Source organism: Pristis pectinata, chromosome 4 (assembly GCF_009764475.1).
Source record: "Pristis pectinata isolate sPriPec2 chromosome 4, sPriPec2.1.pri, whole genome shotgun sequence".
In the NCBI taxonomy this organism is placed as follows: domain Eukaryota; kingdom Metazoa; phylum Chordata; class Chondrichthyes; order Rhinopristiformes; family Pristidae; genus Pristis; species Pristis pectinata.
Window position 1 is genome coordinate 103410468 of NC_067408.1, and position 27259 is coordinate 103437726.

Sequence of the window (27259 nt, forward strand, 5' to 3'; positions counted from 1 at the left end):
ACCTGTTGAGTTCCTCCAGCAGATTGTTTGTTGCTCCAGATTGCAGCATCTGCAGTCTCTTGTGTCTCCTCTTGGAATAAAGGTTAACATATAATTTGCCCTTCTAATCTGCCTTTAGTGACTTGTGTAGAAGCAAATCAAGGTCTCTTTGAACATCAACACCATACCAATCTCTCACCACTTAATAAATACTATGTTCATCAAAGTGGTTGAGCTCACATTTATCCATGTTATATTCTGTTGTTATGTTCTTATTCACTCAACTTGCTTTATCATGTGCATCACTCCAGTCAGCATAATTTGCAGCAATTAATAGGTGTAAGGCAGTAGAATATATACCTCATTCTTAAACAAAGAATTCACTTCGGTTTGAACTTCCAAAGCAACCAACTTACATAAAATGACCGACTATGCATTTCAGGGGACAGAACATTATTGCACCAGTGTTCTGTCCCCTGTTGATCCAGCTACTATACCCTAGGAAGCATAATATTGATATTGCACTTGTGAAACATACCTGTCCTGATGTGGCTTGGACATTGAACCAGTTGACCAGAAGTAAATATCGATGCATTAATCACATAAAAAGTAGCAACTTCAAGTTTAGTAAAGGTTGTTGTTCTTTGCACGTTGAGAGATGTACTTATTAGTTCATTGTCCTTCCATAAACTGACATTATAACGGGCCTGTTTAGCGGTATTGCTGGTAACCAAGGTAAAGACAATTGTTTGACTTCCCACCGATTCAAGCATAAACTGGTCTGAGGAAAATAAAGCATCCTTGTAATCAAGCATCATCATCTTAATCACTCCAATCCTGAACAACTCTCTTTTAAATGCATTGACATTACTCTACATATCACCTTGCTGGTAGGAAGATCTGGAGTGAAGGAACCAACAACCAATGGGTTGGATACATAATTCAGAACAGACATTGTACTGAATTTTCCTACTATGTTAAAGTTAATTATCTTTTTGTGCATCTCCATTAAATTTTGGTACCACATTTGGCATAAATCCTATTGTACTTGGTTTCACCATTAAAATTGCTTCTTGATATTCTTTAAAAGAACAACAAAAGCCATTAAAACATCAAATTGAAGATAAGATTTCCTGTCTGGCATGAATTAAAAGTGGTGGCAATGGTTCATAAAAAGTAAATCTAATGTATGTGTTCACTCTTAAAGTTCAGAAAGGCCCAATCGATTAGACTATATTCTCATGACTATTACCAGAAAACATCACTGATTGCAGTATTTATATAGAATTGCAGTGGTTGTATCAAACCATGATATAAATGTAGTCTTTTAATGCAAGGTTAGAGTTTCCCAGCAAATAATGAAGAGTCATTACATATTGGGGAAGTGGTGGCAATAATAAGCAAGCAACTTACCGCATTTCATTGGCGCAGTGGTTGTGACTGTTGTTGAACCGCTTGTGATGGTGGTTGTAGGAGTGGTGGTGGTTGTGGTGGTTGTAGGAGTGGTGGTGATGGTGGTTGTGGTAGGAGTGGTGGTTGTAGGAGTGGTGGTGATGGTGGTGGTTGTAGGAGTGGTGGTGATGGTGGTTGTTGTAGGAGTGGTGGTTGTAGGAGTGGTGGTGATGGTGGTTGTGGTAGGAGTGGTGGTTGTAGGAGTGGTGGTGATGGTGGTGGTTGTAGGAGTGGTGGTGATGGTGGTTGTTGTAGGAGTGGTGGTTGTAGGAGTGGTGGTGATGGTGGTTGTGGTAGGAGTGGTGGTTGTAGGAGTGGTGGTGATGGTGGTGGTTGTAGGAGTGGTGGTGATGGTGGTTGTTGTAGGAGTGGTGGTTGTAGGAGTGGTGGTGATGGTGGTTGTGGTAGGAGTGGTGGTGATGGTGGTTGTGGTAGGAGTGGTGGTTGTAGGAGTGGTGGTGATGGTGGTTGTGGTAGGAGTGATGGTTGTAGGAGTGGTGGTGATGGTGGTTGTGGTAGGAGTGGTGGTGATGGTGGTTGTTGTAGGATTGGTGGTGGTTGTGGTTGTTGTAGAGATAGTGGTAGATGTGGTTGTTGCAGGAGTGGTGGTTGTCGGAGTGGTGGTGGGTGTGCTGATGGTATTAGAGGATGTAGAGATTGTGATGGAATTACCATTTGCAGCAGAGGCTGTTGTGATGGTACTTCTGTTGCTGATGTTAGAAGTGGTAGTGTTGGTAGAAGGAGCAAAAGTAACATATGTTGCAGTGCTTACAGAGTCTGTGATAGTGGTTATGGCTGGGGTGGTTAACAAGTTGGTACTGACAGTGGTTAAAAGTACATTTGCAGAAGAAGAAGTCGAGTCAGTTCCTGCACTGGGTGTTGATCCAACTGTTCCAGTGCTTGATTCATTTGTTCCACTGGGTGTTCTTCCAGCTCTTCCTGTGGTGGATTCCGTTGTTCCTCTGGATGTTGGTATAGCTGCTCCAGTGGTGGACTCAGTTGTTGCACTGGATGTTGATACAGCTGTTCCTGTGCTGGATTCATTTGTTGCACTTGACATTGGTATAGTTGTCCCAATGGTGGATTCTGTTCTTACACTGTATGTTGGTATAGCTGATAATGTGGTGGATTCAGTGGTTACACTGGATGTTGATCCAGCCGTTCCGGTGGTAGATTCAGGAGCTGCTCTGGATATTAATCCAGCTGTTCCTGTGGTGGATTCAGTTGTTGCACTGGATGTTGATCCAGATGTTCCTGAGGAGGATTCAAATGTTTCACTGGATATTGATCCAGCTGTACCTGTGGTGGATTCAGTTGTTGAACTGGATGTTGATCCAGCTGTTCCTGTCGTGAATTCAGTTGTTGCACTTGATGTTGGTACAGCTGTCCATGTTGTGTCTTCAGTTGTTGCACTGGATGTTAATCCCGCTGTTCCTGTGGTGGATTCAGTTGTTGCACTGGAAGCTGATCCAGCTGTTCCAGTGGTGGATTCCATTATTGCACCGGATGTTGATCCAGCTGTTCCTGTGGTGGATTCTGTTGTTGCACTGGATGTTGGTACATGTGTTCCTGTGGTGGATTCAGTTGTTGCACTAGCTGTTGGTCCAGCTGTTCCTGTGGTGGTTTCAGTTGTTGCACCAGATGTTGATCCAGCTGACCCTGTGGTGGCCTCAGTTGTTGGACTGGATATTGGTACAGCTGTTCCTGTGGTGGAGTCAGTTGTTGCACTGGAAGCTGATCCAGCTGTTCCAGTGGTGGATTCCATTATTGCACTGGATGTTGATCCAGCTGCCCATGTTGTATCTTCAGTTGTTACACTGGATGTTGATGCAGCTGTTCCTGTGGTGGATTCTGTTGTTGCACTGGATGTTGGTACATCTGTTCCTGTTGTGGATTCAGTAGTTGCACTGGATATTGATCCAGATGTTCCTGTTACGGATTCAGTTGTTGCACTTGATGTTGGTATTGCTGTTCCTGTCGTTGATTCCGTTGTTGCACTGGATGTTGATCCCACTGCTCCAGAAGTGGATTCAGTTGTTGCACTTAATGTTGGTACATCTGTTCCTATGGTGGTTTCATACGTTGCACTGGATGTTGATCCAGCTGTTCCTGTGGTTGATTCCGTTGTTGCACTGGATGTTGATCCAGCTGTTCCTGTTGTGGATTCCGTTGTTGCACTGGATGTTGGTACATCTGCTCCTGTGGTGGATTCTGTTGTTGCACTGGATGTTGCTGCAGCTGTTCCTGTGGTGGATTCAGTAGTTGCACTGGATATTGATCCAGATGTTCCTGTCGTGGATTCAGTTGTTCCACTTGATGTTGCTATTCCTGTTCCTGTCGTTGATTCTGTTGTTGCTCTGGATGATGGTACAGCTGTCCCTGTGGTGGCTTCCGTTATTGCACTGGATGTTGATCCAGCTGTTCCTGTGGTGGATTCCGTTGCTGCAATGGATGTTGGTACATCTTCTCCTGTGGTGGATTCTGTTGTTGCACTGGATGTTGATCCAGATGTTCCTGTTATGAATTCAGTTGTTCCACTTGATGTTGGTATTGCTGTTCCTGTCGTTGATTCCGTTGTTGCTCTGGATGTTGATCCCACTGCTCCTGTAGTGGATTCAGTTGTTGCACTTGATGTTGATACATCTGTTCCTATGGTGGTTTCATATGTTGCATTGGATGTTGATCCAGATGTTCCTTTGGTGGATTCAGAGGTTTCACTAGATGTTGATCCAGCTGTTCCTGTGGTGGATTCTATTGTTGCTCTGGATGTTGGTACATCTGTTGCTGTGGTGGATTCTGTTGCACTGGATGTTGATCGAACTGTTCCTGTGGTGGATTCAGTTGTTGCAGTGGATGTTGATCCAGAAGTTCCTGTTATGGATTCAGTTGTTCCACTTGATGTTGGTATTGCTGTTCCTGTGGTTGATTCCGTTGTTGCACTGGATGTTGATCCCACTGCTCCAGTAGTGGCTTCAGTTTTTGCACTTGATGTTGATCCAGCTGTTCCTGCGGTGGATTCAGTTGTTGCACTGGATGTTGATCCAGCTGTTCCTGTGGTGGATTCTGTTGTTGCACTGGATGTTGATCCAGCTGTTCCTGTGGTGGATTCTATTGTTGCTCTGGATGTTGGTACATCTGTTGCTGTGGTGGATTCTGTTGCACTGGATGTTGATCGAACTGTTCCTGTAGTGGCTTCAGTTTTTGCACTTGATGTTGATCCAGCTGTTCCTGTCATGGATTCAGTTGTTCCACTTGATGTTGGTATTGCGGTTCCTGTCGTTGATTGTGTTGTTGCACTGGATGTTGATCCCACTGATCCAGTAGTGGATTCAGTTGTTGCACTTGACGTTGGTACGTCTGTTCCTATGGTGGTTTCATATGTTGCACTGGATGTTGATCCAGCTGTTCCTGTGGTGGATTCAGTTGTTGCACTGGATGTTGATCCAGCTGTCCCTGTGGTGGTTTCAGTTGTTGCACTTGATGTTGATCCAGCTGTTGCTGTGGTGGATTCAGTTGTTGCACTGGATGTTGATCCAGCTGTCCCTGTGGTGGTTTCAGTTGTTGCACTGTATGTAGATCCCTCTGTTCGTGTGGTGGATTTAGGTATTGCACTTGATGTTGGTACATCTGTTCCTATGGTGGTTTCATATGTTGCACTGGATGTTGATCCAGCTGTTCCTGTGGTGGATTCAGTTGTTGCACTTTGTGTTGATCCAGCTGTTCTTGTGGTGGATTCAGTTGTTGCACTGGATGTTGATCCAGCTGTCCCTGTGGTGGATTCAGTTGTTGCACTGTATGTAGATCCCTCTGTTCGTGTGGTGGATTTAGGTGTTGCACTTGATGTTGGTACATCTGTTCCTATGGTGGTTTCATATGTTGCACTGGATGTTGATCCAGCTGTTCCTGTGGTGGATTCAGTTGTTGCACTTTGTGTTGATCCAGCTGTTCTTGTGGTGGATTCAATGGTTTCACTGGATGTTGATCCAGCTGTTCCTGTGGTGGATTCAGTCGTTGCACTGGATGTTAATCCAGCTGTTCCTGTAGTGGATTCAGTTGTTGCAATTGATGTTGATCCAGCTGTCCCTGTGGTGGCTTCAGTTATTGCACTGGATGTTGATCCAGCTGTTCCTGCGGTGGATTCAGTTGTTGCACTTTGTGTTGATCCAGCTGTTCCTGTGGTGTATTCAGAGGTTTCACTCGATGTTGATCCTACTGTTCCTGTGGTGGATTCTGTTGTTACACTTGATGCTGGTACATCTATTCCTATGGTGGTTTCATATGTTGCACTGGATGTTGATCCAGCTGTTCCTGTAGTGGATTCAGTTGTTGCACTTGATGTTGGTACATCTGTTCCTGTGGAGGATTCAGTTGTTGCACTGGATGTTGATCCAGCTGTTGCTGTGGTGGATTCAGTTGTTGCACTGGATGTTGATCCTGCTGTTGCTGTGGTGGATTCAGTTGTTGCACTGGATGTTGATCCCGCTGTTCCTGTGGTGGATTCCGTTGTTGCACTGGATGTTGGTACATCTGCTCCTGTGGTGGATTCTGTTGTTGCACTGGATGTTGCTGCAGCTGTTCCTGTGGTGGATTCAGTAGTTGCACTGGATATTGATCCAGATGTTCCTGTCGTGGATTCAGTTGTTCCACTTGATGTTGCTATTCCTGTTCCTGTCGTTGATTCTGTTGTTGCTCTGGATGATGGTACAGCTGTCCCTGTGGTGGCTTCCGTTATTGCACTGGATGTTGATCCAGCTGTTCCTGTGGTGGATTCCGTTGCTGCAATGGATGTTGGTACATCTTCTCCTGTGGTGGATTCTGTTGTTGCACTGGATGTTGATCCAGATGTTCCTGTTATGAATTCAGTTGTTCCACTTGATGTTGGTATTGCTGTTCCTGTCGTTGATTCCGTTGTTGCTCTGGATGTTGATCCCACTGCTCCTGTAGTGGATTCAGTTGTTGCACTTGATGTTGATACATCTGTTCCTATGGTGGTTTCATATGTTGCATTGGATGTTGATCCAGATGTTCCTTTGGTGGATTCAGAGGTTTCACTAGATGTTGATCCAGCTGTTCCTGTGGTGGATTCTATTGTTGCTCTGGATGTTGGTACATCTGTTGCTGTGGTGGATTCTGTTGCACTGGATGTTGATCGAACTGTTCCTGTGGTGGATTCAGTTGTTGCAGTGGATGTTGATCCAGAAGTTCCTGTTATGGATTCAGTTGTTCCACTTGATGTTGGTATTGCTGTTCCTGTGGTTGATTCCGTTGTTGCACTGGATGTTGATCCCACTGCTCCAGTAGTGGCTTCAGTTTTTGCACTTGATGTTGATCCAGCTGTTCCTGCGGTGGATTCAGTTGTTGCACTGGATGTTGATCCAGCTGTTCCTGTGGTGGATTCTGTTGTTGCACTGGATGTTGATCCAGCTGTTCCTGTGGTGGATTCTATTGTTGCTCTGGATGTTGGTACATCTGTTGCTGTGGTGGATTCTGTTGCACTGGATGTTGATCGAACTGTTCCTGTAGTGGCTTCAGTTTTTGCACTTGATGTTGATCCAGCTGTTCCTGTCATGGATTCAGTTGTTCCACTTGATGTTGGTATTGCGGTTCCTGTCGTTGATTGTGTTGTTGCACTGGATGTTGATCCCACTGATCCAGTAGTGGATTCAGTTGTTGCACTTGACGTTGGTACGTCTGGTCCTATGGTGGTTTCATATGTTGCACTGGATGTTGATCCAGCTGTTCCTGTGGTGGATTCAGTTGTTGCACTGGATGTTGATCCAGCTGTCCCTGTGGTGGTTTCAGTTGTTGCACTTGATGTTGATCCAGCTGTTGCTGTGGTGGATTCAGTTGTTGCACTGGATGTTGATCCAGCTGTCCCTGTGGTGGTTTCAGTTGTTGCACTGTATGTAGATCCCTCTGTTCGTGTGGTGGATTTAGGTATTGCACTTGATGTTGGTACATCTGTTCCTATGGTGGTTTCATATGTTGCACTGGATGTTGATCCAGCTGTTCCTGTGGTGGATTCAGTTGTTGCACTTTGTGTTGATCCAGCTGTTCTTGTGGTGGATTCAGTTGTTGCACTGGATGTTGATCCAGCTGTCCCTGTGGTGGATTCAGTTGTTGCACTGTATGTAGATCCCTCTGTTCGTGTGGTGGATTTAGGTGTTGCACTTGATGTTGGTACATCTGTTCCTATGGTGGTTTCATATGTTGCACTGGATGTTGATCCAGCTGTTCCTGTGGTGGATTCAGTTGTTGCACTTTGTGTTGATCCAGCTGTTCTTGTGGTGGATTCAGTTGTTGCACTGGATGTTGATCCAGCTGTCCCTGTGGTGGATTCAGTTGTTGCACTGTATGTAGATCCCTCTGTTCGTGTGGTGGATTTAGGTGTTGCACTTGATGTTGGTACATCTGTTCCTATGGTGGTTTCATATGTTGCACTGGATGTTGATCCAGCTGTTCCTGTGGTGGATTCAGTTGTTGCACTTTGTGTTGATCCAGCTGTTCTTGTGGTGGATTCAGTTGTTGCACTGGATGTTGATCCAGCTGTCCCTGTGGTGGATTCAGTTGTTGCACTGTATGTAGATCCCTCTGTTCGTGTGGTGGATTTAGGTGTTGCACTTGATGTTGGTACATCTGTTCCTATGGTGGTTTCATATGTTGCACTGGATGTTGATCCAGCTGTTCCTGTGGTGGATTCAGTTGTTGCACTTTGTGTTGATCCAGCTGTTCTTGTGGTGGATTCAATGGTTTCACTGGATGTTAATCCAGCTGTTCCTGTAGTGGATTCAGTTGTTGCAATTGATGTTGATCCAGCTGTCCCTGTGGTGGCTTCAGTTATTGCACTGGATGTTGATTCAGCTGTTCCTGCGGTGGATTCAGTTGTTGCACTTTGTGTTGATCCAGCTGTTCCTGTGGTGTATTCAGAGGTTTCACTCGATGTTGATCCTACTGTTCCTGTGGTGGATTCTGTTGTTACACTTGATGCTGGTACATCTGTTCCTATGGTGGTTTCATATGTTGCACTGGATGTTGATCCAGCTGTTCCTTTAGTGGATTCAGTTGTTGCACTTGATGTTGGTACAGCTGTTCCTGTGGTGGATTCAGTTGTTACACTGGATGTTGATCCAGCTGTCCCTGTGGTGGTTTCAGTTGTTGCACTTGATGTTGATCCAGCTGTTCCTGTGGTGGATTCAGTTGTTGCACTGGATGTTGATCCAGCTGTCCCTGTGGTGGTTTCAGTTGTTGCACTGGATGTCGATCCCGCTGTTCCTGTGTTGGATTCCGTTGTTGCACTGGATGTTGGTACATCTGCTCCTGTGGTGGATTCTGTTGTTGCACTGGATGTTGATCCAGCTGTTCGTGTGGTTGATTCAGTTATTGCACTGGATGTTGATCCAGCTCTTCCTGCGGTGGATTCAGTTGTTGCACTTTGTGTCGATCCAGCTGTTCCTGTGGTGTATTCAGAGGTTTCACTCGATGTTGATCCTACTGTTCCTGTGGTGGATTCTGTTGTTGCACTTGATGCTGGTACATCTGTTCCTATGGTGGTTTCATATGTTGCACTTGATGTTAATCCCGCTGTTCCTGTCGTGGATTCAGTTGTTGCACTGGATGTTGATCCAGCTGTCCCTGTGGTGGTTTCAGTTGTTGCACTTGATGTTGATCCAGCTGTTGCTGTGGTGGATTCAGTTGTTGCACTGGATGTTGATCCTGCTGTTGCTGTGGTGGATTCAGTTGTTGCACTGTATGTAGATCCCTCTGTTCGTGTGGTGGATTCAGGTGTTGCACTTGATGTTAGTACAACTGTCCCTGTGGTGGCTTCAGTTATTGCGCTGGATGTTGATCCCACTGTTCCTGTGGTGAATTCAGTTGTTGCAGTGGATGTTGATCGAGCTGTTCCTGTCGTTGATTCCGTTGTTGCACTGGATGTTGATCCCACTGCTCCAGTAGTGGACTCAGTTGTTGCTCTTGATGTTGGTACATCTGTTCCTATGGTGGTTTCATATGTTGCACTGGATGTTGATCCAGTTGTTCCTGTGGTGGATTCTGTTGTTACACTGGATGTTGGTACAGCTGTTGCTATGGTGGTTTCAGTTGTTACCCTGGATGTTGATCCAGCTGTTCCTGTGGTGGATTTAGATATTTCACTGGATATTGATGCAGCTGTTCCTGTGGTTGATTCAGTTGTTGCACTGGATGTTGGTACAGCTGTCCCTGTTGTGTCTTCGGTTGTTGCACTGGATGTTGATCCCGCTGTTCCTGTGGTGGAATCAGTTGTTGCAGTGGATGTTGACCCATCTGCTCCTGTCGTGGATTCTGTTGTTTCACTGGATGTTGACCCAGCTGCTCCTGTGGTGGATTCCGTTCTTGCACTGGATGTTAGTACATCTGTTCCTGTTGTGGATTCAGTTGTTGCACTGGTTGTTGATCCAGCTGTTCCTGTGGCGTATTCAGAGGTTTCACTCGATGTTGATCCTTCTGTTCCTGTGGTGGATTCAGTTGTTGCACTTGATGTTGGTACAGCTGTCCCTGTGGTGGTTTCAGTTATTGCACTGGATGTCGATCCCACTGTTCCTGTGGTGGATTCAGTTGTTGCACTGGATGTTGATGCAGCTGTTCCTGTGGTGGATTCCGTTGTTGCACTGGATGTTGATGCAGCTGTTCCTGTGGTGTATTCCGTTGTTGCACTGGATGTAGGTACATCTGTTCCTGTGGTGGATTCAGTTGTTGCACTGGACATTGATCCAGATGTTCCTGTGGTGGATTCAGTTGTTCCACTTGATGTTTGTATAGCTGTTCCTGTCGTTGATTCCGTTGTTGCACTGGATGTTGATCCCACTGCTCCTGTAGTGGATTCAGTTGTTGCACTTGATGTTGTTACAGCTGGCCCTGTGGTGGTTTCAGTTTTTGCATTGGATGTTGATCCAGCTGTTCCTGTCGTGGATTCAGTACTTGTACTGGATGTTGATGCAGCTGTTCCTGTGGTGGATTCAGTGGTTTCACTGGATGTTGATCCAGCTGTTCCTGTAGTGGATTCAGTTGTTGCAATTGATGTTGATACCGCTGTCCCTGTGGTGGCTTCAGTTATTGCACTGGATTTTGATCCAGCTGTTCCTGAGGTGGATTCAGTACTGGATGTTGATCCAGCTGTTCCTGTGGTGGATTCTGTTGTGACACTGGATGTTGGTACATCTGTTCCTGTGGTGGATTCAGTTGTTGCACTGGATGTTGATCCTGCTGTTGCTGTGGTGGATTCAGTTGTTGCACTGGATGTTGAACCCTCTGTTCGTGTGGTGGATTCAGGTGTTGCACTTGATGTTGGTACAACTGTCCCTGTGGTGGCTTCAGTTATTGCGATGGATGTTGATCCCGCTGTTCCTGTGGTGGAGTCAGTTGTTGCAGTGGTTGTTGATGCAGCTGCTCCTGTGGTGGATTCAGTAGTTGCACTGGATGTTGATCCAGCTGTTCCTGTCGTGGATTCAGTTGTTCCACTTGACGTTGGTATTGCTGTTCCTGTCGTTGATTCCGTTGTTGCACTGGATGTTGGTCCCACTGCTCCAGTAGTGGACTCAGTTGTTGCACTTGATGTTGGTACATCTGTTCCTATGGTGGTTTCATATGTTGCACTGGATGTTGATCCAGCTGTTCCTGTGGTGGATTCAGTTGCTGCACTTTTTGTCGATCCAGCTGTTCCTGTGGTGGATTCTGATGTTTCACTGGATGTTGATCCAGCTGTTCCTGTGGTGGATTCTGTTGTTACACTGGATGTTGGTACAGCTGTTGCTATGGTGGTTTCAGTTGTTACCCTGGATGTTGATCCAGCTGTTCCTGTGGTGGATTTAGATATTTCACTGGATATTGATGCAGCTGTTTCTGTGGTTGATTCTGTTGTTGCACTGGATATTACTACAGCTGTCCCTGTGGTGGCTTCAGTTATTGCAATGGATGTTGATCCAGCTGTTTCTGTGGTGGATTCAGTGGTTTCACTGGATGTTGATCCAGCTGTTCCTGTGGTGGATTCAGTCGTTGCACTGGATGTTGATCCAGCTGTTCCTGTAGTGGATTCAGTTGTTGCAATTGATGTTGATACCGCTGTCCCTGTGGTGGCTTCAGTTATTGTGCTGGATGTTGATCCAGCTGTTCCTGTGGTGGATTCAGTTGTTGCACTTTGTGTTGATCCAGCTGTTCCTGTGGTGTATTCAGAGGTTTCACTCAATGTTGATCCTTTTGTTCCTGTGGTGGATTCTGTTGTTACACTTGATGCTGGTACATCTGTTCCTATGGTGGTTTCATATGTTGCACTGGATTTTGATCCAGCTGTTCCTGTAGTGGATTCAGTTGTTGCACTTGATGTTGGTACAGCTGTTCCTGTGGAGGATTCAGTTGTTGCACTGGATGTTGACCCAGCTGCTTCTGTGTTGGATTCAGTTGTTGCAGTGGATGTTGATCCAGCTGTTCCTGTGGTGGATTCAGTTGTTGCACTGGATGTTGGTACAGCTGTCCCTGTGGTGGTTTCCGTTGTTGCACTGGATGTCGATCCCGCTGTTCCTGTGCTGGATTCAGTTGTTGCACTGGATGTTGATGCAGCTGGTCCTGTGGTGGATTCAGTTGTTGCAGTGGATGTTGATCCAGCTGTTCCTGTGGTTGATTCCGTTGTTGCACTGGATGTTGATCCAGCTCTTCCTGTGGTGGATTCAGTAGTTGCACTGGATATTGATCCAGCTGTTCCTGTCGTGGATTCAGTTGTTCCACTTGATGTTGGTATTGCTGTTCCTATGGTGGTTTCATATGTTGCACTGGATGTTGATCCAGCTGTTCCTGTGGTGGATTCAGTCATTGCACTGGATGTTAATCCAGCTGTTCCTGTAGTGGATTCAGTTGTTGCAATTGATGTTGATCCGGCTGTCCCTGTGGTGGCTTCAGTTATTGCACTGGATGTTGATCCAGCTGTTCCTGCGGTGGATTCAGTTGTTGCACTTTGTGCTGATCCAGCTGTCCCTGTGGTGGTTTCCGTTGTTGCACTGGATGTCGATCCCGCTGTTCCTGTGCTGGATTCAGTTGTTGCACTGGATGTTGATGCAGCTGGTCCTGTGGTGGATTCAGTTGTTGCAGTGGATGTTGATCCAGCTGTTCCTGTGGTTGATTCCGTTGTTGCACTGGATGTTGATCCAGCTCTTCCTGTGGTGGATTCAGTAGTTGCACTGGATATTGATCCAGCTGTTCCTGTCGTGGATTCAGTTGTTCCACTTGATGTTGGTATTGCTGTTCCTATGGTGGTTTCATATGTTGCACTGGATGTTGATCCAGCTGTTCCTGTGGTGGATTCAGTTGTTGCACTTTGTGTTGATCCAGCTGTTCTTGTGGTGGATTCAATGGTTTCACTGGATGTTGATCCAGCTGTTCCTGTGGTGGATTCAGTCATTGCACTGGATGTTAATCCAGCTGTTCCTGTAGTGGATTCAGTTGTTGCAATTGATGTTGATCCGGCTGTCCCTGTGGTGGCTTCAGTTATTGCACTGGATGTTGATCCAGCTGTTCCTGCGGTGGATTCAGTTGTTGCACTTTGTGTTGATCCAGCTGTTCCTGTGGTGGACTCAGTTGTTGCACTGGATGTTGATCCAGCTGTTCCTGTGGTGTATTCAGAGGTTTCACTCGATGTTGATCCTACTGTTCCTGTGATGGATTCTGTTGTTACACTTGATGCTGGTACATCTGTTCCTATGGTGGTTTCATATGTTGCACTGGATGTTGATCCAGCTGTTCCTGTGGTGGATTCAGTTGTTGCACTTGATGTTGATCCAGCTGTCCCTGTGGTGGATTCAGTTGTTGCACTGTATGTAGATCCCTCTGTTTGTGTGGTGGATTTAGGTGTTGCACTTGATGTTGGTACAACTGTCCCTGTGGTGTCTTCAGTTATTGCGCTGGATGTTGATCCCGCTGTTCCTGTGGTGGATTCAGTTGTTGCAGTGGATGTTGATCGAGCTGTTCCTGTGGTTGATTCAGTTGTTGCACTGGATGTTGATCCTGCTGTTCCTGTCGTGGATTCAGTTGTTGCACTGGATGTTGATCCCTCTGTTCCTGTGGTGGATTCAGTTGTTGCACTTGATGTTGATCCAGCTGTCCCTGTGGTGGATTCAGTTGTTGCACTGTATGTAGATCCCTCTGTTCGTGTGGTGGATTTAGGTGTTGCACTTGATGTTGGTACAACTGTCCCTGTGGTGTCTTCAGTTATTGCGCTGGATGTTGATCCCGCTGTTCCTGTGGTGGATTCAGTTGTTGCAGTGGATGTTGATCGAGCTGTTCCTGTGGTTGATTCAGTTGTTGCACTGGATGTTGATCCTGCTGTTCCTGTCGTGGATTCAGTTGTTGCACTGGATGTTGATCCCTCTGTTCGTGTGGTGGATTCAGGTGTTGCATTTGATGTTGGTACAACTGTCCCTGTGGTGGCTTCAGTTATTGCGATGGATGTTGATCCCACTGCTCCTGTGGTGGATTCAGTAGTTGCACTGGATGTTGATCCAGCTGTTCCTGTCGTGGATTCAGTTGTTCCACTTGACGTTGGTATTGCTGTTCCTGTCGTTGATTCCGTTGTTGCACTGGATGTTGGTCCCACTGCTCCAGTAGTGGACTCAGTTGTTGCACTTGATGTTGGTACATCTGTTCCTATGGTGGTTTCATATGTTGCACTGGATGTTGATCCAGCTGTTCCTGTGGTGGATTCAGTTGCTGCACTTTTTGTCGATCCAGCTGTTCCTGTGGTGGATTCAGATGTTTCACTGGATGTTGATCCAGCTGTTCCTGTGGTGGATTCAGTTGCTGCACTTTTTGTCGATCCAGCTGTTCCTGTGGTGGATTCAGATGTTTCACTGGATGTTGATCCAGCTGTTCCTGTGGTGGATTCTGTTGTTACACTGGATGTTGGTACAGCTGTTGCTATGGTGGTTTCAGTTGTTACCCTGGATGTTTTTCCAGCTGTACCTGTGGTGGATTTAGATATTTCACTGGATATTGATGCAGCTGTTTCTGTGGTTGATTCTGTTGTTCCACTGGATGTTAGTACAGCTGTCCCTGTGGTGGCTTCAGTTATTGCACTGGATGTTGATCCAGCTGTTCCTGTGTTGGATTCAGTTGTTGCACTTTGTGTTGATCCAGCTGTTCCTGTGGTGTATTCAGAGGTTTCACTCAATGTTGATCCTTTTGTTCCTGTGGTGGATTCTGTTGTTACACTTGATGCTGGTACATCTGTTCCTATGGTGGTTTCATATGTTGCACTGGATTTTGATCCAGCTGTTCCTGTAGTGGATTCAGTTGTTGCACTTGATGTTGGTACAGCTGTTCCTGTGGAGGATTCAGTTGTTGCACTGGATGTTGACCCAGCTGCTTCTGTGTTGGATTCAGTTGTTGCAGTGGATGTTGATCCAGCTGTTCCTGTGGTGGATTCAGTTGTTGCACTGGATGTTGGTACAGCTGTCCCTGTGGTGGTTTCCGTTGTTGCACTGGATGTCGATCCCGCTGTTCCTGTGCTGGATTCAGTTGTTGCACTGGATGTTGATGCAGCTGGTCCTGTGGTGGATTCAGTTGTTGCAGTGGATGTTGATCCAGCTGTTCCTGTGGTTGATTCCGTTGTTGCACTGGATGTTGATCCAGCTCTTCCTGTGGTGGATTCAGTAGTTGCACTGGATATTGATCCAGCTGTTCCTGTCGTGGATTCAGTTGTTCCACTTGATGTTGGTATTGCTGTTCCTATGGTGGTTTCATATGTTGCACTGGATGTTGATCCAGCTGTTCCTGTGGTGGATTCAGTCATTGCACTGGATGTTAATCCAGCTGTTCCTGTAGTGGATTCAGTTGTTGCAATTGATGTTGATCCGGCTGTCCCTGTGGTGGCTTCAGTTATTGCACTGGATGTTGATCCAGCTGTTCCTGCGGTGGATTCAGTTGTTGCACTTTGTGCTGATCCAGCTGTCCCTGTGGTGGTTTCCGTTGTTGCACTGGATGTCGATCCCGCTGTTCCTGTGCTGGATTCAGTTGTTGCACTGGATGTTGATGCAGCTGGTCCTGTGGTGGATTCAGTTGTTGCAGTGGATGTTGATCCAGCTGTTCCTGTGGTTGATTCCGTTGTTGCACTGGATGTTGATCCAGCTCTTCCTGTGGTGGATTCAGTAGTTGCACTGGATATTGATCCAGCTGTTCCTGTCGTGGATTCAGTTGTTCCACTTGATGTTGGTATTGCTGTTCCTATGGTGGTTTCATATGTTGCACTGGATGTTGATCCAGCTGTTCCTGTGGTGGATTCAGTTGTTGCACTTTGTGTTGATCCAGCTGTTCTTGTGGTGGATTCAATGGTTTCACTGGATGTTGATCCAGCTGTTCCTGTGGTGGATTCAGTCATTGCACTGGATGTTAATCCAGCTGTTCCTGTAGTGGATTCAGTTGTTGCAATTGATGTTGATCCGGCTGTCCCTGTGGTGGCTTCAGTTATTGCACTGGATGTTGATCCAGCTGTTCCTGCGGTGGATTCAGTTGTTGCACTTTGTGTTGATCCAGCTGTTCCTGTGGTGGACTCAGTTGTTGCACTGGATGTTGATCCAGCTGTTCCTGTGGTGTATTCAGAGGTTTCACTCGATGTTGATCCTACTGTTCCTGTGATGGATTCTGTTGTTACACTTGATGCTGGTACATCTGTTCCTATGGTGGTTTCATATGTTGCACTGGATGTTGATCCAGCTGTTCCTGTGGTGGATTCAGTTGTTGCACTTGATGTTGATCCAGCTGTCCCTGTGGTGGATTCAGTTGTTGCACTGTATGTAGATCCCTCTGTTTGTGTGGTGGATTTAGGTGTTGCACTTGATGTTGGTACAACTGTCCCTGTGGTGTCTTCAGTTATTGCGCTGGATGTTGATCCCGCTGTTCCTGTGGTGGATTCAGTTGTTGCAGTGGATGTTGATCGAGCTGTTCCTGTGGTTGATTCAGTTGTTGCACTGGATGTTGATCCTGCTGTTCCTGTCGTGGATTCAGTTGTTGCACTGGATGTTGATCCCTCTGTTCCTGTGGTGGATTCAGTTGTTGCACTTGATGTTGATCCAGCTGTCCCTGTGGTGGATTCAGTTGTTGCACTGTATGTAGATCCCTCTGTTCGTGTGGTGGATTTAGGTGTTGCACTTGATGTTGGTACAACTGTCCCTGTGGTGTCTTCAGTTATTGCGCTGGATGTTGATCCCGCTGTTCCTGTGGTGGATTCAGTTGTTGCAGTGGATGTTGATCGAGCTGTTCCTGTGGTTGATTCAGTTGTTGCACTGGATGTTGATCCTGCTGTTCCTGTCGTGGATTCAGTTGTTGCACTGGATGTTGATCCCTCTGTTCGTGTGGTGGATTCAGGTGTTGCATTTGATGTTGGTACAACTGTCCCTGTGGTGGCTTCAGTTATTGCGATGGATGTTGATCCCACTGCTCCTGTGGTGGATTCAGTAGTTGCACTGGATGTTGATCCAGCTGTTCCTGTCGTGGATTCAGTTGTTCCACTTGACGTTGGTATTGCTGTTCCTGTCGTTGATTCCGTTGTTGCACTGGATGTTGGTCCCACTGCTCCAGTAGTGGACTCAGTTGTTGCACTTGATGTTGGTACATCTGTTCCTATGGTGGTTTCATATGTTGCACTGGATGTTGATCCAGCTGTTCCTGTGGTGGATTCAGTTGCTGCACTTTTTGTCGATCCAGCTGTTCCTGTGGTGGATTCAGATGTTTCACTGGATGTTGATCCAGCTGTTCCTGTGGTGGATTCAGTTGCTGCACTTTTTGTCGATCCAGCTGTTCCTGTGGTGGATTCAGATGTTTCACTGGATGTTGATCCAGCTGTTCCTGTGGTGGATTCTGTTGTTACACTGGATGTTGGTACAGCTGTTGCTATGGTGGTTTCAGTTGTTACCCTGGATGTTTTTCCAGCTGTACCTGTGGTGGATTTAGATATTTCACTGGATATTGATGCAGCTGTTTCTGTGGTTGATTCTGTTGTTCCACTGGATGTTAGTACAGCTGTCCCTGTGGTGGCTTCAGTTATTGCACTGGATGTTGATCCAGCTGTTCCTGTGGTGGATTCAGTTGTTGCACTGGATGTTGGTACAGCTGTCCCTGTTGTGTCTTCAGTTGTTGCACTGGATGTTGATCCCACTGTTCCTGTGTTGGAATCAGTTGTTGCAGTGGATGTTGACCCATCTGCTCCTGTTGTGGATTCTGTTGTTGCACTGGATGTTGACCCAGCTGCTCCTGTGATGGATTCCGTTGTTGCACTGGATGTTAGTACATCTGTTCCTGTTGTGGATTCAGTTGTTGCACTTTGTGTTGATCCAGCTGTTCCTGTGGTGTATTCAGAGGTTTCACTCGATGTTGATCCTTTTGTTCCTGTGGTGGATTCTGTTGTTACACTTGATGCTGGTACATCTGTTCCTGTGGTTGATTCAGTTGTTGCACTGGACGTTGATGCAGCTGTTCCTGTGGTGGATTCCGTTGTTGCACTGGATGTTGATCCAGTTGTTCCTGTGGTGGGTTCTGTTGTGGTACTGGATTCTGCTGCTGCGCTTTCTGGTCTTGTCACTGTAAAAAGAGTTGAAGGAGACACAATTGTATCACATTGTATTAAAGTCTCAAAGAAATCTTTTGTTCTCTTGTTATTTTAATGGTGCTGAGGTCGAGAGTGTATTGACCTTCAAGTTCCTGGGAGTGAATATCACCAACAGCCTGTCCTCGTCAAATCATGTAGAAGCCATGTCCAAGAAAGCACACTCGCACCTCTACTTCCTCAGGTATCTAAGAAATTTGGTTTGTCCCCTTTGACTCTCACAAACTTTTACAGATGTACCATAGAAAGCATCCCATCTGGATGTATCACTGCTTGGTATGGCAACTGCTCTGCCCAGGACTGCAAGAGACTCCAGAGAGTTGTGGACACAGCCCAGCGCATCACAGACACCAGCTTCCCCTCCTTGGACTCTGTCTTTACCTTTCGTTGTCTTGGTGAAGCAGCCAGCATAATCAAAGACCCCACCCACCCGGGACATTCTCTCTTCTCCCCTCTTCCATCGGGTAGAAGGTACAGGAGCCTGAAGGCACGTACCACCAGACTTAAGGACAGCTTCTACCCCACTGTGATAAGACTATTGAACAGTTCCCTTATACAATGAGATGGACTATGACCTCACGACTTACCTTGTTGTGACCTCGTACCTTATTGCTCTGCATTTTCTCTGTAGCTGTGACACTTTACTCTGTACTGTTATTGTTTTTACCTGTACTGCATCAATGCACTCTGTACTGACTCAATGTAACTGCACTGTGTAATGAATTGACCTGTACAATCATTTGTAAGACAAGCTTTTCACTGTACCTTGGTACAAGTGACAATAATAAACCAATACCAATACCAATTTTTGCCTTCCTATTCTTCCAAAAAAACTTCTTGAGGGTTAAAAACTTGCATTAAAAATCTTGCTCCGCACAGTTCCTTTGAATTTTCCCCCTCTCACCTTATATGTTTGTCCTATACTATTAGAGCACAAAAGTTGGATTGTCATGTTTCAGCTGTACAAGTCGTTGGTAAGACTGCACCAGAATGCTGTGTGCTCTTCTGCCCGCCATAGTTTAGGAAGGATATGATGATGCTTGAGAAGGTGTAGAAAAGATTCAGAAGAAAGTTAGCAGGTCTTGCAGGGCTTGTTTTAAGGAGTGACTCGACAGACTGGGATTGTTTTACTGGAGGGTGAAGCGTGACCTTACAGAAGTTTACAAAATTATAACTTTTAACATAGGTGAGTGAGAGGCATTGATCGGTTAGGGCTGCTTAAAACTAGTTGGTGCAGGTTTGAGGTGAGAGAGCAAAGAATGAAAGGGGCCCTGAGGGGCAGGTTTTTCACACAGAGTGTATTGGAAAATGGAACATGCTTCCAGAAGAAGTGGCAGAGGTGGTCACAATTATAATTTTTGAAAGACCTTTGGACAGGTTCATGAATAGGAAAGGTTTAGAAGGATATGGGCCAAATGCAGACAGATGGAACTAGCTGAGAAAGACACCTTGGTCAGCATGGATAAATCAGGCCGAAGGGTCTGTTTCTCTGCTGTACATTTCTACGGCTCTGTGCCTCTAGATATGAAGCTGGCATTCAAAGCATGAAGCGTTTGTAACGATGACGAGTGAAATTCTCTGATGTTTGCCGTAATTCCTGCTCAGCAAACTCTCTTCCTGAACACATAATTTTATGTATGTGGACAGACATTGCACCAAGTATATCAAAATATAATGGATTTTATGATAAAAATTTGTTCTAAGAAGATAACATTTTAGTTTCTATATTATGCAAATAATTACTGTATGTTCTGTTCTTTATTTTCTTTTCTGTCCTATTTTTCTCAAATAATAATTATAATATTGTTTTTCACTTCTTGGTTTGCTCTCTCTGTGAATTATTATCCATTAATTTGTTGACTTCCTGACTGCTGAGTGCCAGAGATCGCCGTGAGCTGCTACTTCATGGTAATTCAGTTGGAAAAGAGGAATTCCCTGCCACAGAATTCACCGGAGACACAAAAATTTCTGCAGATGCTGGAATCTGGAGCAATACACAAAAACTGCTGGTGGAACTCAGCAGGTCAGGCAGCATCTATGGAGGGAAATAAACAGTCGACGTTTTGGGCTGAGACCCTTCATTAGAATTCACTGGCAGCTTTCAACAAGATCAGGAGCAAGTGCCTTCACTTCACTGCTGACTGCAAAATGCAGACCATCCTGACCTTTTTCAATCTTTTTATTAGTTTTCAACTTAATACAGATTGATATATAGCATCAATATTTATACATGTAATACAAAGAGATCAGGATAACAATCATAGCATAGCTAATCATAAAGAACAGTAAAATATAAAAAAAACCTGTAGATCTAACGATCTTAGTAAATGAATATAATATAAAAGAAAGGAAAGAAAATGATTTATTATATAAATTTTTAAAAAACCCAAATCAATAAGAAAAATTGTAAACAATATAAACTAAACACAAAAAATTACAAAAAAAAACAAACAAAAAAAAAGAAAAAAAAATTGGGCTAAAATTTCTCAGTAGAAACAGAGCAATACTATGTCGTCAACTCCGTTCCTCTAAATTGAAGGGTTATTATAAGGGGATCTACATCATGTGAAAATATTAAATAAATGGACTCCAAACTTCCTCAAGTTTAAGCGAAGGATCGACAGTGCCACTCCTAATTTTTTCCAAGTTTAAACTTGATATAGTTTGAGAAAACCATTGAAAAGTAGTAGGGGGTATTGGATCCTTCCACTTAAGCAAAATGGATCGTTTGGCCATTAATGTAACAAAAGCAATCATACAGTTAAATCCTGAACTTCTATGTGCTCTTTAATCACATCCCCACTGAGTGGCATTTTCCCAACAATGCTTAGCTATCAGGCCTCTGCTCTCTCACCCTTCCTTTCTTGAACAGTTAAATTTTCCAGCTTTCAATCCACAAGGTGCATCAAAATCTTAAGGAATTCTCAAAGATGTAAAGAGAACATCCATCGACTTTATAGCCACCTCTTTTGGAAGATGTGAAAGGGTGCTAAAAATAATCACAGCACAATTAAAAAGAGAAAAGGAAGCCAGAGAGGCAGCTGGAGACATCTTTTAGTATCATAAGCAGAAACAAATTATAAATTAGCACAGTTTGTACTATGAGTAAAACCAACACCAGACAAGCAACCTATAAGGAAGAGGCAGTTGATAAATGTAATTCAGGTCCCTTACATCTGCAATAAAGAAGAACCAATCCAATACTGAGTCTTCGGGAACACTATTCACCTATCTTGCCAGGTCAAGAAATTTCCCTTCACATTGCCCCTACCCTTTACCTAAACGATAAGATCATGCTCTTCTTAATTCTACGAGTCTTTATCGCTTTCTGAAATGCCACAAAAATCACTTCGTTTACATATCTTCGTATTTACTGAAGAAAAAATTAACCAACCATGACAGGTGTTTAGAAACCCATGGAAAGCTGCGATAAAATCATGCTTTTTAAAGTACTATATAATTTGAACCTGAGAATAGTTTAGAATAAGTGAAATAAGATTGACAGATGCACATTTTGCACCTCATTTTTTTTGTACTTCAATGCTTGGTATTATTTTCTTCCACAGAAGATGTAAGATGAAAACCAGAGATACAGTTATATTATTCCTTAGCTTCCCTCAAAATTGACTGATGCAATGGATTAGCTCCCAATGGTTAACTTAATTTATGTTTTAGTTTCTTCCTTGCAACCATCTCTTTCATAATAACTTTCACCGTTTCACATTTACTTCAAGTAGTTTCAGAAATACAATGTTCATTTCCTCAGCAAAAATTGAGGCCAGTTGTTAGCCCTGCTGTTCCTTCATTCCCTACTATGAAATTGCTCCATACACTTGCATATCTGCCGTTGGTTTTGTTCTAACTAGTAAATGTAGCCTCATATAGCTTATTGCCTAGTATGATACTATAAAGCTTCTCCTGCTCTCCCTCAGATTTCCTCCTCTCTTCTTGTAGCTTTAATATTTGCATCTGATTATTTTTCAGCATTTTCTTACATCATTCCAAACTTGTAACAAACTAGTTCACAGTTTGTTAGTAGCAGCTTTGCAGTGACATCCAACTCAGCTTCTCTCTCCCTCCTGTAAACATACCACTTATTTGATATTTCAGTGATAAATACTAAGATATAATACCACATGGGAGCTCAATGTGACATAACCATACAAGCAAAATTTGAAGACTTACCTAAACATGCAACAATGAGAAAAAAGTGGAAATTCCATCCAGGCTGCATAGTGCCAGTGAAACACCTTCAGTTACTGACTTCCCACACTTTAAAGCTTAATTATAAACTCATATTTGAAAGGGTAAGAGATCTTTTGCAGAGATTACTTAATGCGTCATACAGACAAGCAGAACCTGTTTTATTACTGGAGTGACAAGAAGTGGTTCACTTTGGAAGGTCGAATTTGAAGACAGTACAGGGTTAATGGTAGGATTCTTAGCAGTGTGGAGGAACAGAGGGATCTTGGGGTCTACGTCCATAGATCCCTCAAGGTTGAAAAATACAATGATGCTGGAGAAACTCAGCAGGCCAGGCAGCATCCGTGGGGAAAAGCAGGCGGTCAACGTTTCAGGTCAGGACCCTTCTTCAGTACTGAAGATAGGAAAAGGGGAAGCCCAATATATAGGAGGGAAAAACAGAGCAGTGATAGGTGGACAAAAGAGGGGAGGCGGGGTGGGCACAAGGTGGTGATAGGTAGATGCAGGTAAGAGATAGTGATAGGCAGGTGCAGGGGAGGAGGGGAGAGCAGATCCACCAGGGGATGGGTCAAAGGTAAGAAGAGAGAGAGGAAAAAAGGGAGGTTAGGGAAGAAGAGAAGAAGCATGGTGGGGGGGTGGGTTGTGGTGAAGGGGGTTGGGGATTACCTAAAGTGGGAGAATTCAATGTTCATGCTGTTAGGCTGCAAGGTTCCACGATGGAAAATGAGGTGCTGTTCCTCCAGTTAGTGCTTGGAATTCTCCTGGCAGTGGAGGAGGCCGAGGAATGACATATCTGTGATGGAGTGGGAGGGGAAGTTGAAGTGACTGGCAACGGGGAGGTGCAGGTCATGGTTACGGTCAGAGCGCAGGTGTTCTGCGAAATGGTCACCTAGTCTGCGTTTGGTCTCACCAATGTAGAGGAGGCCACACTTGGAGCACCGAATGCAGTAGATAATATTAAGGGAGGTGCAGGTGAATCTCTGTCCAACCTGAAAGGACTGTTTGGGTCCCTGGATGGAGGTGATGGAGGTGGTGTCGGGGCAGGTGTTGCACCTATGGCGGGAGCAATGGAAAGTTCCCAGGGTGGGAGCGGGATGGGTGGGGTGGGGGGGGGGGGGAGTGAACTAGGGAGTCGTGGAGAGAGTGGTCCCTGCAAAAGGCAGAGAGGGGTGGGGAGGGGAAGATATATTTGTTGGTGGGGTCCCGTTGGAGATGGCTGAAGTGGCAGAGAATGATATGTTGGATACTTAGGCTGGTGGGATGAAATGTGAGGACAAGGGGTCCCTACCCCTGTTGGGTCTGGGAGGGGTGGGGGTGAGAAATGGCAGAGATGTGAGACTGAGCTCTCTCGACCACAGTCTGGGGGAAGCCCCAGTTGGAAAAGAAGTTGGACATCTCGGATGTCCTGGAGTGGAAAGCTTCATCATGGGAGCAGATGCGGCGAGGTGGAGAAATTGAGAAAAATGGATAGCGTCCTTGCGAGAAATAGGATGGAAGGACCTGTAATCGAGGTAGCTGTGGGCACCCATGGGTTTGTAGAAGATGTCAGTGAATAAGGAATCTCCTGAGATGGAAACGGAGAGATCAAGGAAGGAGAGAGAGGTGTCAGAGATAGTCCAAGTGAATTGGAGAGCAGGGTGAAAATTGTGGCGAAATTTATGAAAGTGTCGAGTTCTGCCTGGGTAAAATGCAGTCGTCAATATATCTCTCAAAGTTGCTGCACAGGTTGATAGAGTTGTTAAGAAGGCGTATGGCGTGTTGGCCTTCATTAGTCGGGGGGTTGGGTTCAAGAGCCGCGAGGTAATGTTGTAGCTCTATAAAACCCTGGTCAGACCACACTTAGAATATTGTATTCCGTTCTGGTTACCTCACTATAGGAAGCATGTGGGATATTTACCAGGATGCTGCCTAGATTGGAGAACATGCCTTATGAGGATAGGTTGAGCGAGCTCGGGTTTTTCTTTTTGGAGAGAAGGAGGATGAGAGGTGACCTGACAGAGGTGTACAAGATGATAAGAGGCATAGATGGAGTGAACAGCCAGAGACTTTTTCCCAGGGTAGAAATGGCTAACACGAGGGGGCATAATTTTAAGGTGATTGGAGCAAAGTACAGGGGGGATATCAGAGGTAAGTTTTTTACACTGAGAGTGGTGGGCACTTGGAACACGCTGCCAGGGGTGCTGGTAGAGGCAGATACATTAGGGACATTTAAGAAACTCTTAGATTGGCACATGGATGATAGAAAAGTGGAGGGGTATGTGGGAGGGAAGGGTTACATTGATCTTGGAGTAGGTTAAAGGTCGCACAACATCACGGGCCGAATGGCCTGTACTGTGCTGTAATGTTCTATGTTCTAAGTGGCGATTGGCTAGTAAACAGAAATCTCATTTTCTGGTCTGTCAAAGATTAAAAACTTCCCCAAAAGAGCATGATTTCCATGTTTTGGTCATGCTTCCATGATTATATGAAGCTGTTTTTAATTTGCAGGCTTATGTATTCAGAAGAACGGAAGCAGGCAGAATTACTGTAAAACTAATGGCCTTTCAAGAAAACGGGATATTTTTACAGCCACTTTCCTTTCCTTTTTAGCTAAGTTACCTGTCTATTTGTTGTTCATTTGCATTACCATTGTATCAGTTATACTAGAGAAACAAAGGACTGCAGATGCTGGAATCTAGATGAAAACCACGATGATGCTGGAGGAACACAGCAGGCCAGGCAGCATCCGTGGAGAAAAGCAGGTGGTCAATGTTTTGGGTCAGGACCGTTCTTCAGAATGGGATCTAAAGAAGGGTCCTGACTGGAAACGTTGACTGCCTGCTTTTCTCCACAGATGCTGCATGGCCTGCTGAGTTCCTCCAGCATCATTGTGTTTTTCATGGTATCCATTATATTGTTCTGTGGCTGGCAGTTATGCAGTTGGCACTTCCTCTCCCAGCCCTGCATCTCCAGCACTGAGGCACTAATGACACTCATTGGGGTCTGAAGGGCAGGCCACATTGTATGCATGATGGACATCAGATGGCTGAAGTAGGCACACTTTTCCATGCCCCACCATTGCAGCAGGAGAGGATTTAAGGACAATCTTACCAACTCATGGGAAGTGCCATGTGAACACAACACGAAGAAAGAATTTGCAGGACATCAATGCAGGAGGAGTGCATGTCTCCCAAACCTTCAACCCACAAGTCCTGCCAAGTCCACGTCAGGCTCAGCAGCCATCCCTGAACCAATAGAACTGGAGTAGAAGCAAGTTATCCCTAACCCCAAGGGAGTGCCTAAGAAGTTACATAGTTGAAATTTTACACCTTATTAAGAAGGCTGCTTATTTTGCACAATTTAATAGCTTTTATCACAGTGTTAAAGTACAGTTAACTACAATTAAAACCTAACCCCCTATCAACTGCAGAGCTGGACATTGTGCAGCTCTATTTAAAGTTAATGCAGCAACTTTCTAAGATGAGTTATTTAGACAGTTAATGAACAAATGGATCAGGTTCCTGTATTGGCAGGAGGTAGGGTGTGGTTTAAGTTAATATTGGAGTGGTCCAATTTGGAGAGCAAACTCTGAATACCCAGGTTTAATCATGTGCCTCTTCATCGCTGGACCAATGCCGAAACAATTACACGTAAATACAGCAAAGTTAATTAGCTATAGGCAAAATATTATTACGGCCAGCCTGTTCAGGTAAACGTCATTTGTTCACTTCACATGATGCTGATGTTATGGTCGATTGTACAAGCAGGAAACAAAAATCTGTGCTTCTTTTACAGTGAGCACATGACTCACATTAACTGTCTGATAGAGAACCAAAACTTTCTGATTATCAGGCCACTGCCACTAAAGCAGCGTGTAAACTGAAACTCAGCATCAGCTGTTTTCAGTCATTGCAGTCCTACCAGGATGTCATTGTTTGACAAAGCTCAGTAATATTAATCCCTTACAGTATGACTTGGATTGTGAATATTCAGAAGAAATGCCTTTCAACTACTGTCTGTGCATTTATTTGTTCCTAGATTTCCAAACACAATTATATTCTAATGCTGGAATTTGCTGGAATTTTTATTTATTTATTCACAAAATGTATTAGAAACATGTTCAGTAATTTGAAACCTTACAATGTCATAACAACAGGGCCTTCTTCTTCACAGGCAGGCAGGTTCTCCTGCAGATTGCCAGCTGAGCATTGCAGCAGCAATGCAGGGAGCTATTCACGCAGTACAGTTCTTAAAATGATTTCAGCCAACTTTACACGACACCACATATTTGAAAACTTCCTTTAATAAAACATGTCCAAACTAATTATTCAGTCTCCATATGATTTACTTTTAAGCAAAGATTTCCAGATACGTGTATTGACTGGCTGTCCTTCCAGACCTGGTGGTGGTTCTCCTGGAGCCTATTGTCAAGTCTATGGTGTCTTCGTGCTCCAGGGTTAAATGACCAACCTTTAGTTTCTCCATCAATGCTTCCGTCAAAAAAGCTTCTATGGCAATCTTCATGAGATGGTGCTTGTTCCTCCTCTATTCTGGGATGCTGTCCTTGGTTGTGACCTCACATGATCTGAAGCATGGTGCATGTTATCACTGTCCTCTCCCATGTTTGATGATCTGATGTGGGCTTCATTTACAAGTGCCCCCAACTCTGAGTGTAGAAGATGTTGTCTTCTTTTGCTTGCATCCAAGGCTTCCTGCATTTTTTGTACTTCTTGTTTCCTTGTTCCATGGAAAAGAAATCTCCATATTCATCTAAGAGTTGCGTGGTTGAAGTAGTTGTTTTGCATTGAAGCAATCTGCAAAATCCTGCCATAGTATACCTTTTTAATTCCCAGCTTCTGCAAGTGTGCATGTAATTTTCTTCTGATCTGCTATGGAGAAATCCATGCCATATTTCTGATTCTTTAACATCAGCACCTTCAAAGAGCATCTCCCATCAGGCTTCTATGTAGTCTTGGTACACACCATCAACGAAAGACTTGTTAGTTTTATCTGCACCACCCCAAGATT